Genomic DNA, 20,118 nt, shown 5'->3' on the forward strand with positions numbered 1-20,118 from the left:
AGCACACACACACACACACACACAGACACACAGAACCAAGCACAGGTGGACACACAGGAGTGAGCGTTTAAAAAGGATCACACCAAGACACCTTGTTCATAAATCAATGTTCCCCTAGGGGTGGCCTCCTCCAACCCACACTTAATCACCACATTCCACCTCTTACCGTTGCAATGCTTAACTAAAAATGACACGTGCCAAGCGCACAATCACACACACAAACACACAATTGGTACTGACATTTGTCATGAGTCACTCGAGGTAAGAGACCTGGAAGTCTTTCTTCAAACACCGTACTGGGAGGGTAACCTAAAAAGAAACACCTTTGATGTTTAAAACCTCCGCAGTGCGAGGGGAATTAGAGGAACGAGCCAGGGAGTCAGGGAGTCAGACTCAGCAGCAGCTAATGAGACGCTAAAGGCCAGGTATGACGAGCTACGGTGGAGCAGCGTTGGAGGCCGGGGTTAGGACGTCTTTGGGACGGGTCGACGAGGGGTCGTTTAGTGAGACATGTAGTTCAGAGCTCGCTATCACAGCCACCACTTTAAATTGCCATTTTGCAGATCTTTCTCCAAAGAAAGGGGCAAGAGACTGCTCTGCAAATTTATTTAAAAATAAGGAAATTTAATTACTTTGTACACTTCTACCATTATGCTACATTAATGTGCTCATTTTGTTCTGTCCCTATGACCCTTTAAAACTGGAGTGTTACATGTACGTTATGTTGTTGTGTTAAGATGCCCATGTGATGCGTCTAAATTAGAATTTACAAAAAAAAAAAAGACTACTACTACTCAGGCATGCAAACTGGTTTGGGGTGAAAAAGGTGAGAATGATGTGTGAGCCGAGGAAAACACAGACCCACTAGGGTTCCAGGGTTATACTCCGGGGAGTTTTCTTTTTGAAAAATAAGCTAAATGCTAAATAAATGCTCATTTATTACTTTTTTAATGTATTGTATTGTATAGTCGACTAAATATCATTTCGATTTTAGTTGACTAAAATCGAACTGGTTAAAGTGTAAAACATGATTTAAATGTTTCTCTAGAATTTCCAAACTCATACTCCTAGGGGAAAGATCTATTAACCGGTATTATGGAATGGTGTTAAGGTTTAAACTGCATACTGCTGTTAGTTGGGTCATTTGTCTTGTGTTTTTCACCATTGGTTGGTAACTTAGTGGCCAGCGTGCTTGGTTTGGGCAGGGGCTTCTGAATATGTGTTTTCCTTGGATTTTGGCACAAGGGATTATAACATCTGATCCTGTGTATTAATGAAATAAACGTGAAATATACATACACAGACTAAACTGTTGTGATATGAAACAACTTTATTTATCTTATAACCAAGTCTCATATAAAAAAGAAATATGGCCTTGCTTTTTCTTTGCAGAAAAAATAAAAAATTGCAAAAACATACGTGCGCACACAGCTCCAAGTTGTCTCTATACTATATTTCTGCTCCTTTCTCCTGTCATAAGAACATTACTGTAACCGTGGCTATCTGTTGCGTGGCTTTCCCACTAAGATAGCTTTCTTTATAAAACATTAGTATTCATTTTTAGTGTTTCTCATGTCACAGAAACCACAGTGAATCCTGTATTTCTATGCCCCGCTGTGGTGTCGACAGCACAGAGCTCCGGTACCGTTACAGGACAGCGGTGGTTTCTTTCAGCTTGTATTGTATTCCAATTTTAGCGAAAACACACTTAACATTAGCTTGAAAGAAAAAAAACTGTTTAAGTATGCTTATCTTTGCATGAATTTCGGGATGACTCGTCTGCCAATGACTTCAAGTTGGTTGTGTTTTAACCGGTGATTGTTGCGCCAAACTGTTTACAAAGGGACACTTGCTTGCGACGCAGCAAGTGCCTGCTAGTTGACCTGCCGGGCGGGATATCAGTACTTCCCCACATAAAGGGCTTAGTTCTGATTGGATCGCTTCCCAAATCGTCCCGCTTACATTTTCGTCTTGTTTTTAATCGTTAACGAAAGTCAAAAGATTTTGTCGTAGTTTGTCATCCTAAATAGATTTTTATTTAGTTATCGTCTCGTTTTCGTCAGACTGTAGACCCCCCCCCCCCCAATGTTTTCTCAATGGATCTCCACGAATCACACAAGTGGCCAATTTTGTTTAAAAAACAAACCTTTCGCCGAAAGGTGACTAGTTTGCATGCCTGACTACTACTACTACTACAAACTTCCTTGCATCATGTGGTGTGTTCTCCAACCTGACATGCATTCAAACGAGTCAAATGAATGGACAAAGAGGAAAATTATCTGAACTGGTATTCAGAGCTGCTGGTCTCTAATGTGGAAGTGGGCAGACCGGAGGAGAAGAGGAACAGCGGGACGCTGAGAACACAGGACCAGTGAGAATCTGCGATGACAAGCCAAGGTGCACAGTTGGCAGGGCCACACACACACACACACACACACACACACACACACACACACACACACACACACACACACACAAGCAGCAGCGGAAGTGGCGATAAGACAGGTAGATGGCTGTGTTTTTGGAGCATGATTATTTAAAAACGAGACCCTCATGACATGTCCGCCAACACACGCAGTACACCTCAGCCTCGGGGGAGATTTGCACACAGCCCATGGAATGTATCACCTCGCCGGTCTGGCTGGAGTGGGAGTGGGAAGGTGTGTGGGATGCCACTGCATTTACTCTCCAAGGCACCACTTTTAACATTTACAAGCTGTCAGAGGCACACACACACACACACACACACACACACACACACACACACACACACACACACACACACACACACACACACACACACACACACACACACACACACACACACACACACACAAAAAGTGTGAGTTTGACTTTGTCCGGCGGCAATCAGCCAGACTTTAATTTCTGGTAGCGGTGCAGAGAGAAGCGACCCCCCGCTGAGTGCCACGCAAACAAGACTCCTTTGATTGATGGTGTAAAAAAAATATAACTGTGGAATAAGCAACTAGGCATGTTGACACAGGCGCTTCACTGGGCCTTACACTTTCTGCTTCATGCCCAAACCCAAACTCCCTCTACACACACCTTCACACCTAAAGTTATAAGAAACACTGTGGCTGCTGCTACCACATTGGACTCATTACTTGATTGTCTTGATAGCATAAAAGCCCTTGAGAATGCGTGTCGCTATTACAGTAGAAAACCTTTTCCACAAAAAGAAAACCGGGCCAAAGCCACAAGTTTCTATTCAAAGCAACGCATTGATCCGTTGACCCCTTTCCAGTAACACAACCTCCCCCACTGAACAGCACGACAGATTCTCTGCCAAAGCGATTTGCGGACACGTCCCAAACACACCTCTCAGCTAAACTAAGGTCTGTGTATATGATCTTCCATGAGCCTACCAAGTAAATCAATCTAGCTTTTAATGACATGGATCAAGCAGAGGGTGATCCATGGGTATTGCATGCTTTAATAGTCAATAGTCTTGAGGTTGATGGTAGATGAGCTCATATCAGGGCATTTCTTTTACGTTATATTTGTTTTGACCAATCATATTGCTGGAGACAGTGATCATTAAGTTAATAATTGGCACACACACTTGGTCAACAGTAGAAAACAATTTTTAAAAAGTGTCTGTTAAGGTGGCTGGTTTCAAATCAACAAAAATCTTTTGGACTGGCCACTGTATGAATACACTAATGAAAATTCCCTGAAAACGTCATCCTATTGCACATACAAGTTTTCTGCAGTAAAATATCTGCACTATATATAACGATACATGAAACAAGGCCCAACTCCATCCCTCACCGCTTCTGGTATTCGACCCAGGCTCTGTGCAGTCTCCCCCGATAAGTTCTGCTATAACGTAGAACTGCTGTATCCGCGATTACATCCTGTTGGACTCAGACAATAGACAAAATCCTGATAGTTCTCCAGTGAAATATAAGAAGGTTATGAATGAAGCAGCAAGGATGTTCCCTTTTCAGCAGGCGCCAGCTTGGTTAATGACCAAAAACTCAATCTGCCTCATACACACGCAGACCACAGACCTTTTCCCTACCTGCTTTGTTGTTCTAAGGTCAAACTCAAAAAGGTTCGGCAGAAACTCTAGAGAAGCAAACATTCTAGGGAGCTTTTCTCCCCTCTAGGTTCACTCAATGTTGCACCAGCTTGAATGCTAGGTTTTAAATCTGAGCATTCCCTTTACAAATCAGGAGGTGGCTGCCGCTGATTTGTAAAGCTGCTTTGGGGGAAGAAAAAAAAAACGGAAAAAAACTGATTCACTTAACGCATCGCTAAATGACAGTTCAACAGGACGACAGAAGATCTGAACTGCTCGTACCGAGACACTTTTAATCATATTCCTTCAAAAGAGATCCCTCTTCCACTGTGTGCGCCTCTCTCGCTCCCCCTCTTTCTTTCACTCTTGCGGAGCAAACTACAGACGTACGTGGGTACAGTCAAAGCGCTTTCCACAACCTTACACTCTCTGCTGCATGCCCCAACCCAACCTCTCAGAAGAAACCCCTTCACACCGACTGTAGCACAACACCGCAACCATAAGAAACACCTTTGATGCTGCTACCACACCGGACAAATGACTTGATAGTCATAATAGTACAAGAGCACAGGAGAAGGCTTGTTGTTATTACAGCAGAAGACCTTTCAACAAAGGAAAACAGGGCAAGAGTCACACCATTTCTATTTAGAGCAACGCATTCACCCATTATTGACTGGATACATTGACCCCTTTCCAGTAGCACAACCTTCATCACCACCACACGGCACAACAAACTCTCTGCCAGACCACAGAAACAGCGATACACTTTCCCCACAACGGACCAAACCTCACGCATCTTACGCATCTTTCTCGGCATCTTAACAGATGCCGAGAAACCTTATGCCCACTCTCCACAGGGAAAACTATAATGATTTTCAACTTGACTTTATTTTCTTCAAAGGCCTCCTTCAGCATCTACAAAGAAAAGTGTCGGCATGGTAGGTTTGCTACCTCTCAGTGTCTGCTCTTTACCAACTTATGTAGTCTTAATAAAGAGTGAATTCTCCTGTCGGTGGCACCAAACTGCATGCCAAGGTGAAATTGGTAGGATGCATTAAAACGACTCTTACAACGAGCGAGGCTAACTCACGCTCCATGCGACAGTCATGTGGATGGCCACCTTCTGCTAACTATACCCAGGTCATCCTGTGGAGCACATTGAGGTATCATAGTAATTAAAACTCAATAGCCACTTCTGCAAAAGCAGATGACACTATGGGGAAATTGTTTACCCCCTCGACAGTGAGCTTTTTGGCAAAATTAAACACATTTTTCACTGGTAGGTCAGGGTTTTTATAATGAAGGCAATTCATGCATAAAGAAATTGGACTGCTCAGCAATTACAGTGTGTGTGTGTGTGTGTGTGTGTGTGTGTGTGTGTGTGTGTGTGTGTGTGTGTGTGTGTGTGTGTGTGTGTGTACGCACATTTTTGTACAACAGAGATAATAATCTAAATCCGTGCTGGAAATATGTCTAGGAAGAAATAAAACAACTCCCCTCTTGTGTTTAAAATTAAAAACTGCACCGTTCTTTTAAGTTCATGAAAAAATCTGACATTAACTAGTTGGGCTGTTCAGTATGACCGGCGAACAAGAGAAAAATGTCTATCAATACATATTTCCCTCTTTCGTTTCTATCGCTATTTTACTTTACGGCAGTATTCTATGTCATTCTGAACACTTGCTCGCCCAACTCAAGAACAAACATGGAGGAGTGTGACAGAGACTGTTATAAATGTGCTTTATAAATACATTTTACTTACTTACTTACCCAACAGTCCGAGTCAGAACAAGAGTCGAAAGATGTGATACATGCAAAGGAAGTGATGAGAACAGCTTGTTCTGGAGAGCCGTTGATTTTGATGATGGCGTCCGAGAGGTTGGGCTTCTCACTCAGCATAACACTGCGGTGTGTGTGTCTGGATGTGTGGGGCTCCGTCTGAGCAGACGTTTGTATTGATGTCCATGTCTGAGTGAGAATTAAGCTCAGTGTAACCCCACAGTGTGTGCCGCATATCATACACAACATCGCTCATTATCGCACTCACACACAACGATGGGACTAAAAAAGTTGAGACTCACAAAGTTGCCATGGGTCGTAACACAGCCCCCCTCCATCCTAGAATGCTCAGCCCAAAACACTATTTTTCTTATTTAGTGTTGGAGTTCCAGCTGAACTCGAACACTTGCGCTTCAATAACCGACCAGTGGACGTGCAGAGTTACAGAGGGTACTTATTTAGTTTATTGGCTGCAGTACTGGAGATTTATAAAACAGATTGATGTTTACTTTTTCATATTTTATGTTCATATAGTATGTTCATATACTAGTTATAGTTTATTTTGTTTATTTGCTGCACTAATGGGCATTTTTGAAACTTGAAACAGAGTGCTGTTTACTTTAATATTTATTTAGATTTGTTAGGTTGGTTTAATATCCAGATTTTCTTCGTGACAGTTTTGCTCAACGTCACTTTAAGTTGCTTTACTTTGAGTTGACAGGATTATCAGAAAGTAGTCATGAAGCATGTAGTTATTTTGTGAAGATTCTTTTCATAGAATTAACAGAAAATGTACTATATCATGATACATATCGCTATCATGGTATGAACCCATATCGCAAGAGAAGATTTTGTTCATATTGCACAGCCCTATCAACTAGTATAACCACAATGAAGAGCTTAAGACATGTTCACCGCAATGAAAACTATGTCTATAAACTGTAAAACACAGGCTATATACTGTATATATATCAGGGAACCTAGACACATGCCAACATGAGGATTTGAGAATATTTCTCAGACAAATTTGGTCATTTTAGAGAAATAGAATTGACCAAGAGCAGGATATAGCAGTCAAGCAGGGTCAAATAAGCAAGAGTACTTTCATTAAGGAAATGTGTTTGTAGCCGTTTAAAACGTTGGTCAGAGTCTGTGTGGATCTGAAACCAACCCAGATTCAGTCTTGGTTTCTGAAAGCTACTCTAGCTTTATATAAGAATAGCTCTGTACCAGTTTTCCTCCCAGAGAAAAGTACCAAAAACATCCACAGCATATATAAAAAATAAAATGCACTCCCTTAGCAAAATTCTACAATTGATGTCAAAGCTGCATTGATTGGATGTGACTGACATGGAAAATACTGAATAAGTCAAGAAGAACATCCTCAAATGAAGCCAAAAGTAAACAAAACACTTTGAAGGCCCAGTACCAGGTCCCCATATGAAGCCATAAAATATATCATCACAAAATCATTGGTGGACACATCACCACCAACCCCTCCCCAGCCAAATCACGGGCTGTGTGCCAGATCTTCCACAGAGCCTACCAAGTAAAGCAATCCTACTTTTTCTGAGAAGTAATTTTGCCGAGGGTAATCCAATGATATTGCATCCTATAGAACTCAGACAATAGACTGAGCCAACACAAAACCCTTCTCCAGTGGAATATAAGAAGGTTATGAATGCAGCACCAAGGATGTTCCCTTTTCAACAGGAGCCAGCTGGGTTAGGGACCAAAAACTCCAATAGAAATGTCCTGAACTCAATCTGCCTCAGACGCACACAGACCACACCCATTTTTCTACCTGCTTTGTTGTTCTGAGGTCAAACTCAAAAAGGTTTGGCAGAAACTCTAGAGAAGCAAACATTCTAGGGAGCTTTTCTCCCCTCTAGGTTCACTCAAGGTTGCAGCCCCTAGCTTTAAGGCTAGGTTTTAAATTTGAGCATTCCCTTTACGATCAGGAGGTGGCTACCGCTGATTTGTAAAGCTACTCGGTGAGGAGAATAAAAAAAATGATTCACTTAACGCATCGCTAAATGACAGTTCAACAGGACGACAAAAGATCTGAACTGCTCGTACCGAGACGCTTTTAATCATAGTCCTTCAAAGAGATCACTATTTTCTGCCTCTTCCACTGTGTGTACCTCACTCTCTCTCTTTTCCTTTCATTCTTGCAGAGCAATCTACCGACAAACGAGCACACAGTCAAAGGGCTTTCCACAGCGGCTGGTGATGCTGCACTACTGCACTGAGCAGCAGCAGCACAACACAGGGGGCTACACCCTGCAGAAACACTCCTATTATTTCTCCTATTACCAGAGCCCTGCCAGTGATGGGCACAGCTCTATTAAAAGGATTATTATCCACCAACATCTCTGACCTTCTACCGCCTTGTCAATCGCAACACCATTCGAGTGGAGAAGAAATTACGTATATGGACGGAAACCACAGTGGAAACAGGTGGGACAGAATGAAAAGAAACACCACGGTCAATAGAACATGGTAAATGATGCACAATAAATCAAGACATGCAGAGATTCAAATAGTCACATGGGTTGAAAATGTGAATTGACCTGGGCCATGGGCCTGAATGCAAGTTCATTGAGTTAAGTCAGTCCTGTGATAAAAAAATGAAACGATTGACTGTGTTTTAAGCGAGGAGGAAAAAACACAGCACATGCCGTACACTTTGCTTGAGGCACTGTAAAAACTGTAAAACTACTCTAGACGAACATTATCAGCAGAGAAATCTTTCACAACAACTTCACAAATTGTGTCTGGCTCTCTTGAGTGATGCAGACTTGCTTCTCTTTCTCCTGTGCTGTAAGGAGCTTTCTCTCTCTCTCCCCCGCTCTCCCTCCCCACCACCGTCCTTCCCTGCAGAGACAGTGCAAGGCCATGAAAGATTGGAGGCAAAGCGACGTCCTCTGGTTTATCCTCCCTGAAAGCCTTCGCATGCTCTCAGTTCCACATGAGGGATCTGATGAAAGCTGTTTGTCAGTGTGCCACTTAATTATCAGCCAGGAGAGGGGCCTTCCGATGCTGTTCTCCGACAGCGGTCCACAGCAGCAAACTACACTGCCCCACTCACAATGGGGATCCTACTGAAGCTGCCAACGCTGACAAGATAGCGTCACCACACTAGGAGGAGGTAGACGAATGGTGTAGAAAACACAATGTCTTTTAATCTCCCTGTCTCCTTACATTTATTTAGTCCTTAGTCCTCTAAATCGCCTAACCTTTCATTTCTAAACTAAATGTGCATTTATTGTTTAGTATTGATCAAATGAATCAGAAGCAGAGAATAAATAATAAAACCAGGATATACCATAAATACATTAGATGGCATAGGAACAAAATGTGATGCTGCTGGAAAAAATCTGCAGATGTTTCCCATGAGATTTGATCTCCCTCACTCATTTAGTATGTCTTGTTCCAGGTGATCTCTAGATCGCGCTCTACACAGTTTGACCTTCAAGAAGTCATATCATGTCAAGTCAAGTTGTGCATTAAGGCTACAAGATTTGCAGATATTCTGTAGAAAAGAGAGGAACATTGTCATCCTCATTCAGTGTTCATTTGACCAGGAAACTGAATCGTAAAACCAAAAACAAAGGCATGGTCATCAATCGTCAGCAGTAATCAGTGTTAACGTTTCTTTGGGTCCTCATTCTGACGTGAAGAAAACACAGTAAAAAAAAAACACTAAGTAAGTACTGATGGGAGAACATCTATCAATTTATAATATTCATCACTCAGTGGCCTTGTTCAAAAGACTTAACAGATGCAGTTACTCGGCTTATATTCAATAAATGTGTTCACAAAAGAATGCAAAACCACATTGTAATCCCCATTTTACTACCGTTTATAAATAAACCCATTTTATTTCTCTTTTGTTTGCAAGATGCGGCTGCCCTCTCTAAGGGAATCAGAGAGCAACAGCCCAGCAGTCCATTAGCCAAGTTAATGCAGAGCTGCCAGATCCACTGACCCATAAATAATGCATTGCAGTGGTCAGGAGAGGCCAGCCACTTCCATGCACCCCTCCATCCCGTTACATGGCCACATTAATAGACTAATTCAGAGGCAATTAACTGGTGGGGAAAGGCTGTGGCCTTGCAGCCGCTGAAGAGCTCACAGCAGGGCTAGGATAACACGGCGAGCTATAAGGCACATGGGCACAACTGCATGTACACACACACACACACACACACGCAAAGAAGCAATTTTTACGAACAAAGAATCTGGCCTTCCGACACTGACCGCAGTTAGGGGGGAAAAAAGGGAAATGTATGAAAATCATTCACATCAGTTATTATGATTATTCATTGAAACACTGTACGGTAGCCTTGGGCAAGACATTTAGATCCACCCCTCCCCTTCCCCCGCTGCATTATGGCGTGCCAATAAAACATGAGCGGTGATGTCATCCTGAGCACCTTGCCGACAGAAACAGCATAAGCATCGGCAGTAGAGGACAAAGTCCGAAACGCTTACGCCGCCGTTCACTCCCAAATGTAATTCCAACCCGTTTTCCTTTCAGCTTCCGCTAATGCAACTTTTGAGTCAATAAATGAGCTACCGGAGAGAAAAAAAAAATGGAAGGAAAAAAAAAAGAAGAAAAACATGTATTTTTCCTCATGAGAGGTGACGTTGACAAATGAGCAATTACAGGAGGAATATTCCGGTGTCACATCGGGAGTCGGAGGTGACCTGCGATTACCCCCCGCAGAGAGGCGAACGTGTCGATGCGAGGGGGGGAGAGAGAGCGAGCGCCTGGGGAAAAAGGCTTGCCCCCCGCCACCAATACCGCCAACCCTGTGCCCCCCCCCCCCACTCTCTCCTCCCCCTCTCTGACATGTCATCCATCACTGGTTCTGCTCCACTGCCACAGCTGTGTCACTGAGCCCAACCCCCTCCACCCCCTCACAGACTGCTGACCCCACTGAGGACGCGCCAGCAGGGCCGATCAAATATCTCCTCGGGTAGAGAGGTGGCCCGTCTTGCTATACCGATGGGTCCATAGGGGACTAAAATAAAGCACCTTGGCGATGCACATCGCCCGCCCCGCCCCCCCAGCCACCCACTCCCCCCACACTCAGACAACCACAACCACACATACAAATATTTCAAGCCACGAATATAAATCATGGCTGCCTCTCCAAAGCGCAGACTGAGTGCATTCATTACGGGAGACAGACACAAGGGTTAGCCAATAGCAAAGGAGCAAAACAAAATGTGAGAAGGTGATTTAAAACAAAAAGGCAAGGTGAAACAATGTCCACCAGGTGCGTCAATATTACTGCAGTTATAAGCTTTGGATATCCTATGCTCATGGGAAAGTCTTCAGGGCCAGGTCTTCCACTGGTCTTTCTATATGATGGGAATGAGTAACAGTCTGGGTATCTGGGCTTAGGCAGAGCTGTGAGTTGCTGTAACCCCACCCTCTAAAGAGGGCTTATCCTGGTCAGGCCTACAGACCTCTATCGCAAAACCAGGGCTCTCAAGTTGCTGTTGACTTTCTATAAGAGGGTTCTAGCTACTGCTAATTAGTCCTGCAGCCCTCAGCTTCGCATGGAGAGCATGAGGTCACCCCGTTTATAGAGATATCAATTAAACACCGAACCAGATGGACAAAAAAAAAATCTAATGTCTGTTGGGCTCAAACTGTGGTCAAGATTGCCCTTTGATTTTTGTTACCACATGTTGTAATGAAATCGTACAGGCAGAAGGGACATCGGTAGCAGTACGCAGTAGACAACATCTCAGCTTGATCAGGGATTCTGTGTTAAAGGCGGATTCCAGTGCTCTATTAATACCATGCAGAATTTATCATAGTTCAGTGTTAACACCCCCCCCACCCACCCTACCCACCTACCCATCTACCCCCGTGCACATACACACCTTCGCCTCAACCAGCCCGCTTTCCCAATGCCAGAAATGTTGCAACTATACAATGCTATGTTTAGACCATTCCCTTGAACCACATTCCATGAGGTTTTTTTGGGTGCTATTAAAATGTGTCACCCTAGAAGGTGTTCAGAATTTGGTGTCACCGGATGAATTATAGCGAGGCAATGTATCCCTCACTGTCGAAAGGCCCTGAATCAGCCTTGAACTGACATGAAAACAAACAGCTGCTGAATGCGGCTCTCTCTCTCTTTCAGCAGTCTCTCGCTCTTTCTCGGCTCTCTCTCTGCAACTGTTTAGTGACACTCCCTGCCATTTGGGGGCACTTAAAGTTGTAGTATGGACTGGAAGTTCAGAATTAAGTAGAAGAAGAGAAAAGCTAACAAAAGTCTGAATGGTTACTGCAGTGCAGGAAGATTTTATTCAATATGGTCTTGCCCTTGCAAAGACATGGGCCCCTTTGTATAAAATGTTTATTCGAGAAACAAATCTTTTTTTCAGCAAATGTGCCAATTCAATGTATCCTCATTAAATCTTCTACATGCATGCGCTTTTGTGCACAGTAATTCTTGTTAACATTTTAACTTAAGAATCCCCAAATCCCATTTTTTTTTAATAAAACCTCACCACAATGGAAAAGGAATTAGACATTCTATGCAAATGCACTACAGACATACAAACATCTATTGATGCATTATTAACGTGCTTAAGTAGGGTGTAAAAGGAAGACTAGTCTACATTTAATAAATTAACTAAAACAATTTGCACATGCACAGCAGATTTTCTAACAGTACAAGTCATATTTTAAGGTTAATATTTTACATTTGGTGTGGAAGTGGGCAGCCTTGGCTCTAGTGACATGCACAAATTAAACAAGGGCCCACAGTTAGACGTTCTACGAGTTCTACGAGTTCTACCTTTCCTCAGATTCATTTCTTGCCTCGTTATTTTATTCTCTCCAGTTTCTATATTCAATAGCTGAGCCACTCAGGCTGAACTGTCACAATGCACTTTAATCTCTGCACCTGGCAGTGTGAAATGTTCAGCATTTAATCCCTAACTACACACTTGCAGTGGTAATAGCTTTTCATATGTACAGTACCACAGTTCCTTTAATTTGTCCCCCGTGTGACTTGCTTGCCTAATGAAGAACTGATTATGGCTAAGGTATTTGACCACAGCATATTAAGTATATAATACCATCCATAGGCAGTACATTACTTCAGAGTTTCATTGAAACACTTCAGTGATGAAGTAATAGCTAGGAAGGGTATGCAGGTCATTTTACCCCCTAAAATATCTGAAAACCTGCAAATGGTTTTTCCAGGTAAATACGATAAACTTTTTCATTGAACTTTACAAATTCCTCCCAGTTCATAACCTACACCTCCCTCAACCGTCTTCACTTTAGGTCCCAGGTCTTGAAACTATGCAAGGGGAAAACACTTGCTAAATGTAATGCTTTGAGTCACTATTAAAGTTCAAATAATAATATATTGTGAGACATGGCAAGGTTTCATACTGTCTGTCTTCTTATAGTTTGCAAAAAAAGTGTGTGGGGAAAAAGGTTAGCAACTCATTACCTATTGAGACTTGACCTGTGAGTCTTCAACTAAATGGTGAGTGTATTCAACCCGATGTTTCCTACATCAAGCAGTGGCGCAGTTGGATTACTAACGCAAATGCAATACGCCATGGAAAAAAAGACCAAAAGAAATCAATGATAGTTAGCGCTATCAGAATTATCTGTTTATTTCCAAACATACAGTATACATCATACAGGGTTCTCCTTCAACAATATAACAGTGGCACTGTGCTAGCAGACTCTACTGTGCAAGTGCATGCCGCCATGTCACCTTTCCACGTTGGGCCGTCATTTAGCTGACGTCTTGTATTTTCCCATTTAATTTCTGAAACGCTTCAATTAGCTAAAAACATGTTTTATTTGAAAGCGCTCTCAAAAGTGTGTCGAAGACGTCAGTGGCTTTTGGATCCGCTCTCTGTCCGAGTCCAACTGGGTTACCTCAGAGCTTCAGTGTGAACCAGGTCACACACAGGACATACACACAGGACAAGTCACTGAGCCCCACCTTGCGGCCCTTCACTCACCGGTCGTGTTATATAAACCAAGAATGCCAGTTTGGGCATCGTGCAAAGTTTGAAATATATTGCGACCGCCTCACTAATGCCGTTCAAGAGCATGCGCTACTGCGTTGCCTGAGTGGGCGGGAAAAGTGTATTTGGGTTCACATTAATGTCAAAAAAATGTCGCTGGCGCAAGTAGCCCTGCCACTTCTCTCTGGACTCGCCGGAGTCAGCTCTCTTCTTTGCTTTGCAGACCGTGTGTGCAAGGACAAGCGGAACTCGCAAAAATGTATTCTGTGCCAAACCCCCCCCCCACCACCCTTCCTCCGCTCCTTCCCCATCCCCCGCCCACTCTGAGGGGCAGTAGTGTGAGCGGCGGGGCGCCGGTGGGCGGAGGCGAAGGTGAGGCTGGTGGGCGGCAGGCCAGGCAGCAGCATCCTGACACGGGGACCCGCCTCACAGCGGGGAGCGCGCCGGCTGCCGAGTGAATCACCGCTCCTCCGCCTCCTCCCACCATCTGACACGCCGCTGAGCCACGGCCCACCACACATACCACTGCTGCTGCTGCCGCCTATACCACTAATAAGCAATCCAGAGAGAGAGAGAGAGAGCGAGAGATGGAGGGAGAGACAGAGGGATGGAGAGACAGAGACCTGGGATGGGAAAGAGTGAGACCTAGGGAGGGAGAGACAAGACCTAGGGAGAGAGGGAGACCTAGGGAAGGAGACCTAGGGAAGGAGAGAGCGAGACAAAGAAATGGAGAGAACGAGACCTAGAGAGAGAGCGAGAGAGACATAGAGATGGGGAAAGAGAGCGAGAGAGAGTCCTAGAGATGGGGAGAGGGGGAAAGAGAACAAGAGAGTTCTAGAGATGGGGAGAGATCGAGAGAGCGAGAGAGATTGAGAGATTGAGAGAGAGAGAGATTGAGAGATTGAGAGAGAGAGAGATTGAGAGATTGAGAGAGAGAGAGATTGAGAGATTGAGAGATTGAGAGATCGAGAGAGAATGTGTGGTTTTGCACTAGACTTTAAAGCAACATGATAAAATGTGTGTTAAAAAAAAATCATATCTCGGAACCAGGATGTAACATGAGGGTGGGGATGAGGGAGTGTGGCTTTCTAAATATGTATCGGAGCTGCTGAATAATTCAATATCAGCTAAGCGTTTAAAATTTAAATGCTTGCTTTACAGCATAATGATGATCCATGCTGCAGCAGCAGATGGAGGTATCAGCCAGACTAGAGTCTGAAGCAATTTTACACTTTTACATCCCAAGCGCTGCAAACCTAACGCTTAAGGTGGGTGAGATAGGGCAGGGGATGGGGTGCGGCAGGCTGGGGCTCACACCTGACCGATCGCATTTAAATAGCTAACAGGAACAAGGATTTTCAGAGCGTGAGCGAAGTCACCACAGAGAAGCCAGAAACATTATCTCCAGAGCAAATAATGTCCTGGAGGACCGGCAGCACCCCCCCCCCCACACCCCCCTCCGCTGCATCCCTCCTTGAGAAATAGAAAACGGCTCCAGGCTTCTATTATTAAGCCTCCAATCCAATAGGAAGCCCAACCTTTGATCTGTTTAGGGTTCTGTATATTTGCATTTTATAATGAGATCAAAGCGAGGAGGTCCGGCAGGCTCTAGCAAAACGGCAGCTCTGTGCACCCCAACTCTACACACCCGGACGGTTTACACACCCAAGCTATGTTTCTCCATCACCGCTATTGGGCTGGCGCTGTGGACCTTGGTTAGAATGCACAGGAGTGCATTGTTGGTTGGTTAAGATAATCAACAGCAGCTAATGCTGTTAATTTTATTATTCGCATGGAGGTGTGCAAAAAGAAACCAACCACGCCGGGGCAACAGCAATTTTGCACAACGGAGAAAAACATTTCAGGCATTTTTACACTGGTTGGGAATTGCTCCGCATTTTCTTTGGCACCCTTCACCAGCCAGCAATCTGAGAGCAGGGAGATACACTCCGCCTGAAGTCAGCTACCCGTCCAGAAAGGAGATATGCATGTGTGTGCATATCTACACGAGACGCGTGTGTCTGTGTTACACATGTCTTGGATGCAGCTTTCGAAGAGGACTAACAAACAGAGGGAAAGAAAAAATGAATGTGGGTTGAATAGCATTCAAGCCATGTTGGCCATCTGCCAAAATCAGGTGTTTTCACAGTGAGATTATGAGATTTCACTCTGATTTGTTGTAGGATTATGAACTTTAACATGGATCAGGTAATCCTCATTACATACAATACAAACATGCATACATAATACCCACAAAGTCTCCACAGAGTCCAGAGAGGTGTCGCACCTGAATATTACACACAGCAGAACGGGTGGGGTAAGAGGGGCCTGGCCTCAAACACGGTAGGTCATGAGATCTTTGGGGGAAATTTTGAAGGGTTTACAGTGGATTCGATAGGCAGCTTGTCGACCAGACCTGGGTCACTCTCCCCAGACAGGTAGCAGATGCATCTCCTAGGCAACAGGTGACCCTGTGCATGTGTGCTCCTGACCAGGCAGACAGACAGACACATAATAACTCTGAGGAAAGAAGGAACTTAATCATTTGCCCTTTAGTCTACCTCAAAATAAAGATGTACCTGTGGGGAGTCTGCCAGTCTTGTAATGACATTGGCCAACATGGACTAGATTGAGTGAGACAAATATGGGATCCAGAAGTTCTACAATGTTATAACATCTCAAGTGTGAGGGGGCGAACGTACAGAGTAATGTCAAGAGTTTCTGTCTGACAATGGGAAGACGATGCAATGGTTTTGGCCATCAGTACTCTTTTAGAACTCAGATGAATGGTCAGCCAAATCCTGTGAGTTGTGGTTCCCTAAGGTTGTTTCCAACGGTTACCATTAACCCATTTCATGTGACGTGAGTTTACACATCCCCACCTCCAGCAACATGATTGCGGGAAATACATTTGAAGTGAAAGAAAATGAAATGTCCCATTCACCCAGATTTAAGTCTCTGAAAGTCTCTGAAAGCAGGAAGAATCAAGTATTGCACATGAAGCAGCAAGGAACCATGAACTGCGGATCCAGGATGCATTTGTGTTTAAGTTTTATACAGTTTTTTTACAGGGAAAACTTGTCTCAGACTAACGAGAAGAGTGAACTTCCAAAAGAGCCAATACACCAGAGTTCAAGAGAGGAACCAAGATTAAATGTTATATAAGCATGAAGGTCCACAACAATGAGCCGGAGATGTTTGTAAGAGAGCTCCATCTAATTGCTTTCTGGTAGACGGCCTCTCTCTCCCTCTCTCTAGGGCGGCGTTCATATTTTTTGACCTTGATAAATTATCTGTCCTTATTGACAGCACTTATTGATATTTCTTAAAAGCGTGGGCTAATGGAGTTCTATTGAGATGATTAAATGAGTTGCCGGCACCCGGATTAGCCCGCTCTCATCTCTGCGGCGCAGCCCTGCATTATCATACAGAACAGACGCGTGCGTGCGCAGAGTCCTAAACTCCTGCATACGACATCTCCAGGGAAACAGAGGAGTGATGACTACATTCGACCTACATTCACCCCCACCCAGGCACGCTTGCTTCCCAACGACTAACACATGCACGCAACACACACACACACACACACACACACACACACACACACACACACACACACACACACACACACACACACACACACACACACACACACACAGAAACTGTATAGGGGTAGTGTTCATTGCATGGCAGTCGTAAGGCAGCAAGGAAATTACTTCAGCATTCTTTACACTAAATAATAGCACTCAGTCAATTAGCTCCTGTGGCTCTCCCTGCCGCACACTTCCTTGACGGATAGACAACCCACAGCTGTGAGATTCCCCAATGACCTCCTAAGGGCCAAGAGAGAAACTTAGTGCAAATACAAGCATTAGGGTTCAAGTCTGCACCCAGGTTTTTTTAGGCAGGCTTGGGTTGTAATATCTTCCCGATGTCAGTCCTGGAAGAGTAAAAAGGGGCACACAGAAGACATTAAGCTATTGGAAGTGCGTCAAAAGGCCCTGCATCAGAGAGAGGGAGGGCGGGGGGGGTGGGGTTTGAAACCAATTCAAAAGACCCTATGTAAATAACATGCACACAGACACTAAACACAAAACCGCAAGTCAGCAAAAAATAGAAGAAAATCTGTAGCAGCATAGTGCTAAAGACCATATCTTCAAACCACATTTTAGTGTTTCCTGGACCAAAGAACGTAGAGAGTAGGCAAACGATAAATTGTATTGTAGTTATTCAAACATATTCCCTCTGAATCCACTGCACCGTTCACTCTATACTTTACCAAAAAAGAAGGGCAACATAGCAGCATGAAACACTATTTACTGAATATTTTAAGCATACAGATACTGTCAAACAAATGACAGGAGCCTTCTGTTGGGCAGTTATAGGCCCCTTCCTGACTAAAGCACATAGGTCTGCAGCTCAGAAACACTACTGAATGGTAGCAGAACTTCCTAGGATGTGTCTACTGCTGAGCACACAGAGGTGGTAACAGTCTTGGCCATTTGTACATTTCCTGAAACACATTTTTAATATTTAAGGGAGGATCGGAAGAAGAGCTTCAGCCAGAGTGTGCTATTGTTTTTTCATGAAGGGCTGTGTATTACTGCCTCCCTTGTTTGACACACAACTTCACAGTTCTTAAAGGGGATACTAAATACTTCAAACTTGAACTATGGCCAGATCCACACAAATACGTTTTGAAAATGCATTAACTTTTGTCCAATTAACGCCTTGCGTCCACTCCACTGCAGCAATTTAGAACCCTTAAAACAGAGACTTTTCACAACTTTGCCGACATTGCATTCATTGGGCCAAGAACTCCAGGATTGCATTCTACTCTCTGCTGAAACTGAGATTTGGAGAGCGATGACGCATGCACCCCCGTTTGCTTCCTGATGGATCTCATTAGTCACAACGTACCGTTCCCTGAGTCGTCACGCCCCTATCATGTGACCCTTTTATGAAGAAAAAAAAAAACATCATTCTTGACTTTCCCTAGTTAATTCAACAAGGATCCCCTATGATCTTGTCTTTCTCTTCATCATTGCCGTTCTTCCTCCGTAGTATTATTTGCAACTAAGCAACCAACTGGGCATGGAGTGGAATATCTGCTTGCTGTCTACACGGGCCCATGGATGTACGGTGTGTGTGTGTGAATGGTCACGTGCCCGTTTCTATGAATGTGGACATAGCCTGTAAACGCCTAAATAAAAAGGGTCATATTCTACACTTAGCAGCCAAGTACTTCAGTAATACACTGTTCTTGGCCATTGAAAATAGTTTAGTGCAACCTTGTACCTGAACCATGGTCTATGCAAAACACATTTACAGGGCTCAAGGTCCATGTGAACATGAAAATTGGTATTGTATATCCATATAAACATTTATGAAGAGAAATCTACTGATCGAAAAACTGGTGAATTTGACAAGTGATGACAACAGGTAAAAAAAAAAAAAAATGCATCAACAAAAACAGAGGACCTTACAGAGGACCCTACATAAAAAAAAAAACGCCCTCTCATCTCGCCGCCGTAGCATCATACGTGCACGCGCCAGACCTCGCCGCCGCAGGAAATGGGATGCATACATCTTGTCTGACTGCAATAAAAGCGGCGCCCAAGATTCTATTCCCAATAAGCGGTGACTGATTGGAAAACTCATTCTAATATCAATTTCCATCGGAGCCCTTTAAAAGGCAATCAGCAAAGCTTCATCCCAGTATATCACAGACTCCTTGAGATGATGACACAGCACTGGCTCTGCTCACCTCCATAATAGTCCTCCTATTGAGGCATGTGCAATGAATAAAACCAGACCCCAACAGGCTATTCACTGTGGGTCCCTCGCAGAAAGGAGCACCTCTCATTTTGAATATGATCTTGCGTTTTGCTATTCATACCGTTCTGTCGGGGCTGTAACATTTGTCATTGTCATCTCTCATGTGAACACAAAAACAACCCTAACCCTGACAGAAACAATGTTGATGCCAGCCTACTGCAATAACCTATTTCCAAACCAGCGGAAAACACATTTCACACTGACATGAAGGACCAATAGGTTCCAATCCAATCAACCACTTATCCAAGACAATCTTTCAGAATTATGTTTCCAAAAAGATCCTCAATGAAACAAAATTTAAAAAATTCATATGTTAACAATATTTTCGGTTGTTTTTGTCCGAAAGTATATTAAAAAGTTACTGAACCATTTAGTAGCTTCGGTCAGCAGAAACCATTGTCGTAACCAAAACATCTGGGTTAAGAAACGGC

The 20,118-nt window shown here is 43.7% G+C and overlaps 1 protein-coding gene across 1 annotated transcript in view; it reads right to left on the minus strand.

Annotated features, from left to right (window-relative positions):
* Positions 1–20,118, minus strand: part of foxj3 (forkhead box J3) — a 73,382-nt gene that overhangs the window by 29,721 nt on the left and 23,543 nt on the right. The gene's annotated exons all lie outside the window — the stretch shown is intronic.

This window comes from Micromesistius poutassou (genome assembly GCF_964030765.1).
Source record: "Micromesistius poutassou genome assembly, chromosome: 2".
In the NCBI taxonomy this organism is placed as follows: Eukaryota; Metazoa; Chordata; class Actinopteri; order Gadiformes; family Gadidae; genus Micromesistius; species Micromesistius poutassou.